A 10,837-nucleotide genomic window follows, 5' to 3' on the forward strand; every position below is an offset into this window, starting at 1 on the left:
TAGATGGACCTTTGGTCTGATCCAATATGGCCACTTTTATGTTACGTTCTTACAAAACGGGGTCATACTCATTAGCCTGTGCTAGGATGATCAAATGGCCTCTTCTGGCCTTAAAAAAAAATATTTATGAACTTTGAGGAAACTCTAGCTTCAAGTTTCACTGGGCTAGCCCCATCAGTGGCACATGGGATGCGAGGCTGGATTTGAGAGAGATCAGGGCCACATTTCCAACTGCTCAGCACCCACAACTGAGGCCAGGTTTTCAAGAGGTAAGTACCTAACATGCCGACTGCTTTAAAGGTGAACACTTGTTTCGGTGCCCCACTGGGAGCTGAGCTCTCCGGGGCTCTTTTGAAAGTTCTGGCCCGGCAGATTTATTATTACACCGCAGAATAAAAGAGAGATGGCTCAATGGGAGCGAGTCTGTGTCTGCACGTGATTCCAACTGAGAGGGCTTATTTGGGGCGTGCACCCAAAAAATCAACCTCGAGATTAGTAACCTAACCAAGCAGGCTGTGCAGCTTTAGCCCAAGCTAAGGGAGCTGCTGCCTCTCACCTCCCCCACCAGCTGTGACTCAGTGTCGTGCAAGCTGAGTAATCCGCAAGGTGTAAGGAACATCTCAGTAACACCCAGCTGCCTGTCACAAAGGGGATCCTGCTTAGCTGGTTTTCACTTGGAACGGAAGTCCCAGTGACTGGATCAGACAGCAGGCTTGCAGAGCATGGGAATTTGCCAGCTTCAATCTTACCATTGCTCTTTTGAGGCAATTCAAATTTGCGTTGGATGAAAGTTACTTTGCAGGAGTTTCTGCCCAGCTGCTTTGCCTTAAAGTAAAGGGACAGGGACACATGCATTCGAGACCTTGCTGTTGGTGTTATACCCTGCGGTAAGGTCTCCCCTGTGACTCTGGCATCCTCTTCCTGCCACTTTGTCATTAGGGAGTCAATGCAAGAGTCTCTCTGGGGAAGTCTCCAAGAAGATACAGCAGCAGTCAAAGGGTTAACAGCAGTGTCACATTATACCTGTTATATGTTTATGAGACTGGTCCTAAGAGGTGCTGAGCACCTCCCACTGCCATGGCAATGAATGGGAGCTGCAGGTGCTCAGTACTCCTTAGGTGCTGGGCAGAGGCTGGGGACAGGGATGCATCCTGCCCCAACCCCACAGAGCAGATGGGGAGCCGCTCCATGGAAGCACCAGCCCCATAACGGCAGTCCTGAACTGGAGCCTTGACAGTCTTCCAGGAAAGGAGTCTGTTTACAGGGAGGTTTCAGAGTAACAGCCGTGTTAGTCTGTATTCGCAAAAAGAAAAGGAGGACTTGTGGCACCTTAGAGACTAACCAATTTATTTGAGCATGAGCTTTTGTGAGCTACAGCTCACTTCATCAGATGCATGCCGTGGAAACTGCAGCAGACTCAGACAGGGACTCAATGTGATTCAATGGCATTCACCCTGAAAGACAGGAAATCACTCCAGGATTGTAACCATGTACTCCAATGATATGGCTCTGTTGCTCAGGGGGAAGAAGACCCCCCACTTTACCCCCAAAATGCTGCTATGCAGGAATGCCTCTGTGGAGCAGCTCTCTGCACAACACAAAAGGTGTCACCCATCATTCCTCTCCCTCCCCCCCTCCATCCGGCCCCTTCCCTTGAGCCGCACTGACTGGCAGAGCCACCTTTACTGCTGAAATGGAGCCTGGCCTGCCCCTAGCTGCAGAATGATGGAGCAATGGGCATGGCATTGCATTGCCGTCTAATGGCTGCCTGCATCTAAATGCGTATTGGGGTCACTTGGACTGTGCATCCCTTGGTGTTTGCTGGCAGGATGGCCCAAAGGAGCAGGGAATCAGTACATGAAGGAAGGTGCATTTCAGCAGGCAGGGGACGTAACTCTGAGCTCGTCACCTCCAGATTACACTGGGCCGATGATCATGTGTGCATTTATCCATGAACTGGATTGGGGGGCGGGGGACACATAATCTGTGATTGTAACAGGCTGGCAGTGTCTGCCTGAAACTCACAACCTGGTTGGCAGGCATTAACCCTGCTGACAGAACAGGTAGATGGTTACCTAGGCTGGATACAAAAGACATGTGATGGACTCTCTGCAGAGAGAACGAGGAGTCCTTGTGGCACCTTAGAGACTAGCAAATTTATTTGAGCATAAGCTTTTGTGGGCTAAAACCCACTTCATCGGATGCATGCAGTGGAAAATACAATAGGAAGATATATATATACACATAGAAAACATGAAAAGATGGGTGTTGCCATACCCACTATAACGAGAGTGATCAGTTAAGGTGAGCTATTATCAGCAGGAGGAAAAAAAAAACCCTTTTGTAGTGAGCGACAGGGTCAGGCCAGATGGCTACAGGAGAGTGGTTGAAGGTAGATACATTAGCTCCAGGTTAAGCAGGTCCCTTTTTCCTGGGTAAGATAACAGGGACTATTCCAGAACACTCAGGAACTTTCTAGAACTAATTAGGGCAGGTAGGCTAATTAGGACACCTGTAGCCAATTGGGAAGTTGCTAGAATTAATTAAGGCTAATCAGGACACCTGGTTTAAAAAGGCTGTCACTCCAGTTAGTGAGATGCACGTAAGGAGCTGGGAGTTAGAGGACTGCTGCTGGAGGACTGAGGAGTACAAGTGTTAACAGACACCAGGAGGAAGGTCCTGTGGTGAGGACAAAGAAGGTGTTGGGAGGAGGCCATGGGGAAGTAGCCCAGGGAATTGTAGCTGTCTTGCAGCTGTTCCAGGAGGCACTCCAGACAGCTGCATTCCACAGGGCCCTGGGCCGGAACCCGGACTGGAGGGCGGACCTGGGTTCCCCCCAAACCTCCCAACTCCAGACCCAACACGACGCATCTTTCCTTCATCTTTCTCTTGTTCCTAAAGTAATTAAAGAGCCTCCTCTTATGTCCCTTACTCTGTGTAACTCAGTTTGTGTTGTAGCCTTTCGGATTTTGTCCCTACACACTTGTGCTGTTCTTTTGTACTTCTCCCAAGCAATTTGTCCATGTTTTCACTTTTTGCAGGGTTCCTTTCTGATTTTCAGGACATTAAAGAGCTCCCAATTGGAAGAATAGTAAGAGGCCAATCCACCTCTCTTTTCTTCACACCGGGAGAGTCTGCAGTTGTGCCTTTAATATTGTCTTCTTGAGAAACTGCCACCTTGCCTGAACTATACTTTGCCTTAGATTTTCTTAGAGCCAAGCATGGCCCCTGTAACATCAGTCAGTGAAATCTTTGGAGACGCAAAAGGGGAAGGAGACAGCCTAAAAGGTGATGCCTCTTTCATGTCAGCTTTACACTTGCATGACTCTCCTTAGGTTCTAGGGAAATGGTCGGATTTACATCAGCATAAGGTTCTTGAAGTCTAAACACCACCTGCTTCCTGCAGATCTCCATTGAAACCAGCCCGTCTCCCAGTGGAGTTGATCCTAAGGGGACTGGCCACGTCCTTCCTCGTGTTCTTGTTTGCCAAGAGGAGCTGTCACCTACCCACTGCAGGAGAAACAAGCACTGGCTGTTATGTGCTAACATCAGGGCTCAGGAGATCAGTCGGGGCTGGCTTGGAGACGTCCAAGATTTAGAAGAGAGGACACTGGTTTGTTCCAAGAAAGAACAGGAGTACTTGTGGCACTTTAGAGACTATGCTCAATTAAATTAGTTAAGCTTTCGTGGGCTACAGCCCACTTCATCAGATGCATAGAATGGAATGCATAGAATGGAACATATAGTAAGAAGATATATATACATTCTGTATGTGCATATATATCTTCTTACTATAAGTTCCATTCTATGCATCCGATGAAGTGGGCTGTAGCCCACGAAGGCTTGTGCTCAATTAAATTTGTTAGTCTCTAAGGTGCCACAAGTACTCCTGTTCTTTTTGCAGATACAGACTAACATGGTTGCTACTCTGAAACCTGGTTTGTTCAGTGGAGTTTGTGAAATTCTTTTGCTGGCTTCTACTTTTGCGTAACTTTTATGCCTATTGTGGAGACCCCTGGGGGCTAGGTCATAAGCAGGATTTGAACCCAGAACCCTTACATCTAAAAAGCCCAGGCCTCTACTGCCAGAGTTAAAAAAAACTAAGTGTAAAAGCCTGGCTCCACTGAAGCCAAAACTCCCATTAGCTTCAATAGGGTCAGGATTTCCTCTTAAACCTGCTAGTGTGAAGCACCAGCAGACTCATAGACACAGTTATTGAGTTAACGAACAGAGAGCTCAATCTTCTTTCCACCCCCCCACCCCTTACTAACTCAAATGTAACCTTCTGCTTCGGTGCTAGAGATGCGGTGTGCTAGGGTGACACCTATCTGCAGAACCGAGTACCAAAGAGACACCCGCACCTGCCTGCCACCTGGGCTTCTTTCAGCTACATCATAAAGAGACCCAGAAATAGCCAGGATGGAATGCCTCAATTCACCATGAGCATGACAACCAGGTGTGTACTCCTGGCTAGCTGTACACAGGTGCCTGCAGTCCTGTCTAGACCCAACTTGTGCTCCCCACACCCACCCTAGCCATAGACATTGCAAGATATAGTACACCACAAACACCAATAAAGAGTCTATACACCCTGTACACACACACAATTACGGCTTATGGTTTCTTCGCAGGACTACACGGTATCTGAATTTCCAGCCTTCAGCTCAACGCTGGCTTTGTCCAAGTGTCCGTCATGCTTATGCAGAGATCAAGGTCTGCAGGAGATCTATTTGATGGTCCGAGAATGAGAGCAAGCCGAAATAAAGACAGCGCGCACATGGTGGGCGGGTGTCTTTGTTTGCATCAGGCTGCAGCCACAATACGGCACCTGTCCGTGCAGCAAGGAGGGGGCACTTCTCTACGTTCACAGGTGCTGACCTTTGGTTTTGAGGGTGGGTGCCCCACTGCGGCTCCACCCCCTCCCCTGAGGCCCAAGGCCCCACCTCCCACTCCACCTCTCCCTGACCCAAATCCGCCCCCTCTCCCGAGACCCCCCCTTCCCTGAGCACCTCCCGCCCGCTGTTGCTCGCGCCTTTCTTCCCCCTCCTGCCCTAAGGGCAGTGAGCAGGGGAAGGGGCAGAGGGGAGTGAATGGAGGGTCTAGCCCTGCTCAACAGCTGATCAGTTGGCGCAGGGCCAGCTGCTAAACAGCTGATTGATAGCCAGCCCCAGTGCTGCCACAGCAGCCGCCCCAGCCAGCCCCCTGGGTACTGAGCACCCCCGGATCCCTCACGGAGTCTGCACCTATGTCTACATTGAAAGATGGAGCACAGAAGACATAACTGATGCAAGTTCCATGCACTGCATTTAGCTAATCTGTCTGTTAGTCACCAGAGTGGGTGCCAGGGACCTCTCCTGACTTCTCTCTGTACATTCACCTGCACTTCAATGAGTACTTCAAGGGAAACATATTAGTTATTCACAGAGTGGAGAAGGCCTTTGCATACTTATTAGCGCTCCTTCGAGGGAACAGAGTTGCTGAAAGAGTGGGAGGTACAAAGGCACAGATCTCTGTTGAATGGCTCCAGCAAGCACTCTGTCAGCCCTCCGAGCTGAGGTGGTACCAGTCTGAGCTTGGAGGGAGGCTGGGCCCCTCCTGTGGGATCCTGGCCCAGATGAGTGTGCCTACATGACATCAGCATCCTTGCACACTCATGGGCTTAAACATGGTGTTTGGTAGTGTAACAACAACTGCTACGGGGTGTCAGCAGGGATTGAACCCCGGGAACTTCGGCCCCACAACACAGCCCTCTCTAATTTGTGCTAAAGGAGTAACTCCATTAGCTAGTAGCAATAGTCGGCGCCTATCTTCGCTCACGCCCAGCCACTAGAGCAGTGGTTGGCTACCCTTGGCATGCGGCCCATCAGGGTAATTCGCTGGAGGGCTGAAAGACATTTTGTTTATGCTGACTGTCCGTAGGCACCCTCCCACCGCGTAGCTCCCAGTGGCTGCTTCAGGACACAATCATTTTTTTAAAGCCAAATCCTCAGCTGGTGTAGATGGACACAGCTCCATTGAAGCCAAGGCTGCTATACCGATTTACAACAACTGATTATATTATCTAGATAAATATCAGGGGTCCCTATCCACACTGGTCAGAGAAACTGAGCTGGTACCCTGACAGCAGCAGGGCTTGTACATTAGAGAGGGTCCTATATACCTGAGCCTCCCTAAGGTAACTGTGGATGCTCTCATTAACCTTACCCCTCCTCTCTCTGGAAAGTCTCCATCTCATTACAGCCAATAGTTTGTACTATGTGCAAACTGTCCAACTGAATGCACCAGAGCTTCAGGGATGCCCACGGCACCGAACCCCTGGAGGTCTGGCTGACTTGCCAGCCTTGCAAAACTCAGCAGTGAGAGGTGAGCCAACAGCTACCGAAGTGATGCTGAGCCAAGCTAGCAAAAGCACTTATCATTACTGCCTACGAGGACCAAATTCACAGACACCAACCGGACCAAGCAAATTCTTGTTGGGCCAGATCCTCGGCTGGTGTAAGTTAGCATAGCTCCACTGAAACCCGTGCAGCTACACTGGTTTATATCAGCTGAGGATCTGGCCCAGTGAGCCCCATTCTCCTCTTACTTTAAACTCATTTTAACGCCATCATGGTCTGATTTTTCCTTTCTTGGGGCTGCACCATGGGAGTTTTGTTATTAACTGAGATGGGAGCAGGATTAGGTTCTTACAGAAGTGTAAGTCCGGAGTAACTGAACTCAGTGGCGTTACCCTAGTGTCAAATAAAGTGCGACATTAGAATCAGGCCCATTGACTTCAATGGGATTATTTCGGATTGACACTGGTGTCAGTGAACAGGGAATCAGGTTGAAAAGGTGAAACTGACTGGTCTAGTTTCACTGTCAAAGCGGAGCGAAGGGCGAACTTTAAACAAGCCAGCACCAATGGTGACAAGTATCTTATAAACCAGATCTTCAGCTGGTGTAAATCAGCACATCTCCCTTGGAGTCAATGGTACTTTGCTGACTTACAGCATGTCAGGATCAGGTGGGCTGTGTTTACATGCTCTAACATCACATACCAGACATTCATTTAAATAGGTGCCCAGGGTATAGCAAAATATACATCAGCCTTGGTAATCATTACACTTTTGTTTTCATACAACGCATGGGACAAACTTCTGCTCCAAATGAGGTGGATTTAAATCCAGAGTGACTCCTCTGACTTCAGGGGAGTTACACCAATGCATTTGAAGTAATAGAGAAGAATCTGACCCATTAAATTCATCCATAGTTGAATACATACAGAGTAGGTGAAATTTACTCTGTGCTTTTACCCCAACCCATCACCTTCTATGCATCACTTAAATCTCACTCCAGGATTATTTTTGAGAGTTGCCCTAAATGGTCCAGTGGTCTTTTGCTGGCCCTCTGTCACCTAATAAGATCTGGGAAACACACGCTGACACAGATCAAAGGTATTTAGGCTCCTATATTCCACTGAAATCAATGGGCATTAGGAACCCAAGTCCCCTTGTGGATACAGACCTTTGTTTGAACTCAACACTCCTCTGTTGAATTTATTAGCCTCTCTTTAATGTGCTGAATGTTTCTCCCGCGGTCACAGAAAAGGGTCGGCTCCCTCAGGGGATGAAAAAGACTCCTAATAATTAGGACAAACAATCATTATTACTAGCAGAGCCTAGGAACCACAGACATGGACCAGGAGCCCACTGTGCTGTGCAGGCAGCAAAGAGCAAAAAGTTGGCCCCTGCCCCAAAGAGCTTACAATGTCCATTAAGTGAGTAGAGGTTCTCAAGCTCTGACCTACTGAGTCCTTCAGGGTGCGGCACTGAATGAAAGACTCGGAAAACCAAACAGTGGGGAGGGAAGTTGGAGGGCGGGGGTGTCTAGACCTGGAGAGGATCTCCCTCTTGAGAAGTGGTTGGCCGGAGTTCCAATTGCTGTATCTGGCCTACAGTTACACTGCCTTGCATTTATCTAGCATCTTTCCTCCCAAAAATAGATCCCAGCTTTCTTTGGCATTTTGAACCCACCTGTTTCCAGTGTCCATCATCCACTCAGATCTGGGGGACAGGGTCAGCCTTTTGTCTTTGGGCTGGTGGGCACCTTTACCCTCCTGAGACTCATCCAAGGGATGTTCTCATCTCCAAGGCCACCTGATCCTACTGACCACCCTCTTCCCCCCGCAGATGTCTGTTCCCATCTCTCGGGCTGCCCCTGCCTTTCACTCACCACGCTATAACCAGCCCATGCAGGCAGTTCTCCTGTGCACATGCACACAATATTTAGTGCCTGATCCAAGGCTCACTGAAGTCAGCAGAGACTCCTGTTGACTTCCATCAGCATGGGATGGAGCCCCTCGTGCCCACTTCCCCAAGCACTAATATCTCCGTTCTAGAATCAGTCTAGCACCTAATGCACTGGACTGGACGAATTGTGTTCTAGTCCTGGCTCTGCCACTCACCTGCTATGCAGCCTTGGGTATGTCACTTTCTTTCTCTGAGCCTCTGTTTACCCTCCTACCCATCTTTTCTATTTAAACTGCCAGCGCTTCAGAGCAGGAACGGTCTTCCACCGTGGGCGTGTCGACACTGCAGTTGTGCTGGGTGTGTGATTGCAGCACGTGCTCCTCAGGTACGCCTGCTTTAATCTAGCTAACCCAGGCATGGACAGCTCAGCAGGGCAGGCAGGACAAGCCTGCCCGGTACTTACTTGGGTGGCTAAACCCATATTGAAGTTCATGCTCCTGAGGCTTCACTGCTGTTGGTACTCGAGCTAGCTAAACTAAAGCTAGCTTGGGTGTGTCTACACTGCAACTTGCAACAGCTGTCCGTCTCCTGCCTCAACAGGGCCCTGATCCTGGTTGCAGCTGTCACGGAGCGCACAGGCTCGGTGCCCTATTGGAACCACTCCGAATGGAGTTCAGACAGGACCCTCGTGCAGTGTGTCAACCCCCTCAGGGCACACTCTCCCTAGGGCAAGCCTCCTTGAGTCTGACCTTGAACGTTCAGCACCCCTGTTTACACCATGAGTGCCCCACAGTGAGTCCGCCTGAATGGGACACCTGAGGCAGGAGGGCTGGAACAATTTTTATAGTGGGGGTGCTGAAAGCCATTGAAGCAAACTGCAAACTCTGTATATCATGGAAACCACTTCAAGCCAGGGAGTTCTGCAGCTTCTAATTCCAGCACCTATGCTGTCCCCAAAGGGCCCTGCACCCCAACTTCGCAGTCAGCAGTCACTCTCAGCCAGCAACGTAGAACAGAAGGGTTTATTAATCGTCTGCAACACAGTGTAGAATAGATCTTGCTAGCACAGAAAGTAGGGAAACTCAGCAAAGTCCATCTTGGGGGGATCCAGAGCCCAGAGCTCTCCCCGAGTCCCAAAACAGAAGACTGACTTGCTTTCTGTGCTGCCCAGTTGCCTCTCATCCTTCCTTTGTCTCTTTCCCAGGCAAAGAAATCACTTGGCCTCCAGCTCTGCCTTTGTTCTCCAACACCTCTTGGAGGGGTGCAGAGAATGGATTCCCGACAACAATTGCCAGGATACAGAGTGTCAGCCATTGTCTGTGCCCAGGCAGCCAGACGGCAGTCACACCTGCCCACTAGGGCAGTGGTCCCCAACCTTTCTGTGGGAATAGCATATTCCTATTCCCAGAAGACTGTGGCGGACACCAGACACCCCACCGCCGAAATGCCGCCGAGAAACGGCAACGCGGTGTCCTGCAGGCGCACACAACTGCCCCGGTGGGCACCACTGCACCCGCAGGCACCGTGTTGGGGACCCCTGCTCTAGGGGGTCTCTGCAACGATCTCACATCGTTGTCCCACCATCTAGATACTTGAGTAAACACATGGGGAAACTGAGTCACACACACTATTCAGACAAAACATTAAGAACATTCCCACTTCGTCACAGGGGCCTCTAAGCACTCCTGCAATATAAATAACACATAGGTTCCTCTAAAGCACCCATCACCATGGTGTCTGAGCACCATATTTTCCAGAGCAGTGGCTGAAGCTTCAGGTCTCTATTAAATAAATCCCAGCTTGGGTATGGCAAGATAATAGAATAGATAATGGAAAGCAAATCTATGGGATGAAACTTGAGGCGCAAATCCTGAAACATGCTGAATTGAAATTTACCGCCCATACCTGACAAGTCCCTAAAACAACTCTCACATGGAGGATAATCATTTCCATGAATGTGTTATTTCAGCGTCTGAGTTAAGGACCATGATAAAGTTTAATGGTTAATTTAGGGAGGATTTTTTTTTTTAATAATTATGAGGCTATGAATACCAGATCATTAAATTTATACCTGAGTATTTCATCCACATGGCGAGGCTCCAGGCAAATTCAGAATGACTGCAGCTTGGTGAGTAAGATACAGTTGATAACAAAGAACTGTATATCCCTGCTCCTGGCCTCTTCTTTATGCTTGGAAAACCAGCACCATGTAGGCGATGTCCTTGATTTCTCCACATCATCCATCCAGTAGCACAGTTAATGTGTATTTAATGCAAACTGTGTCTATTATTCTCTGCACTAGGTGCAAGGAGGGGCTCAGAAACAGCTGCAGAGAATTTCACACAAGGAAACAATACTCGGAGGTGCAGATTCAGGTTTTAACACCAGCTGCAGCTTTTAGTGCTGTCGCAGTAACAGAAAATGCATCGAATTTGAAATGGCTCCTCAGTGCGTGTGTGAGAATCTGTCACATGTAGGCCATGGGGTGTTTTGTAAGCATAAAGGGGTTAAACTAATGTAACAAAGCATCCAGCTTGAGCATTTATTTGCTGCAAAAAACTTTTGTGCTTTTGTTTAAAATCTAACAGAAAAAAATACATGCCTGG

General features: G+C 48.9%; 1 long non-coding RNA gene across 1 annotated transcript in view; it reads right to left on the reverse strand.

Moving 5' to 3' along the window:
• The window catches only part of LOC311533199, a 100,536-nt gene extending 89,923 nt beyond the window's left edge, over window positions 1-10,613 (reverse strand). The window contains exon 1 of the long non-coding RNA XR_014714525.1: window positions 10,303-10,613. This is a non-coding gene — a long non-coding RNA (uncharacterized lncRNA). The remainder of the gene's footprint in view (window positions 1-10,302) is intronic.
• Between the last annotated feature and the right edge of the window lie 224 nt (window positions 10,614-10,837).

The sequence above is a fragment of the Lepidochelys olivacea genome (genome assembly GCF_965140295.1).
Source record: "Lepidochelys olivacea isolate rLepOli2 genome assembly, chromosome: 19".
NCBI classification, from domain to species: domain Eukaryota; kingdom Metazoa; phylum Chordata; order Testudines; family Cheloniidae; genus Lepidochelys; species Lepidochelys olivacea.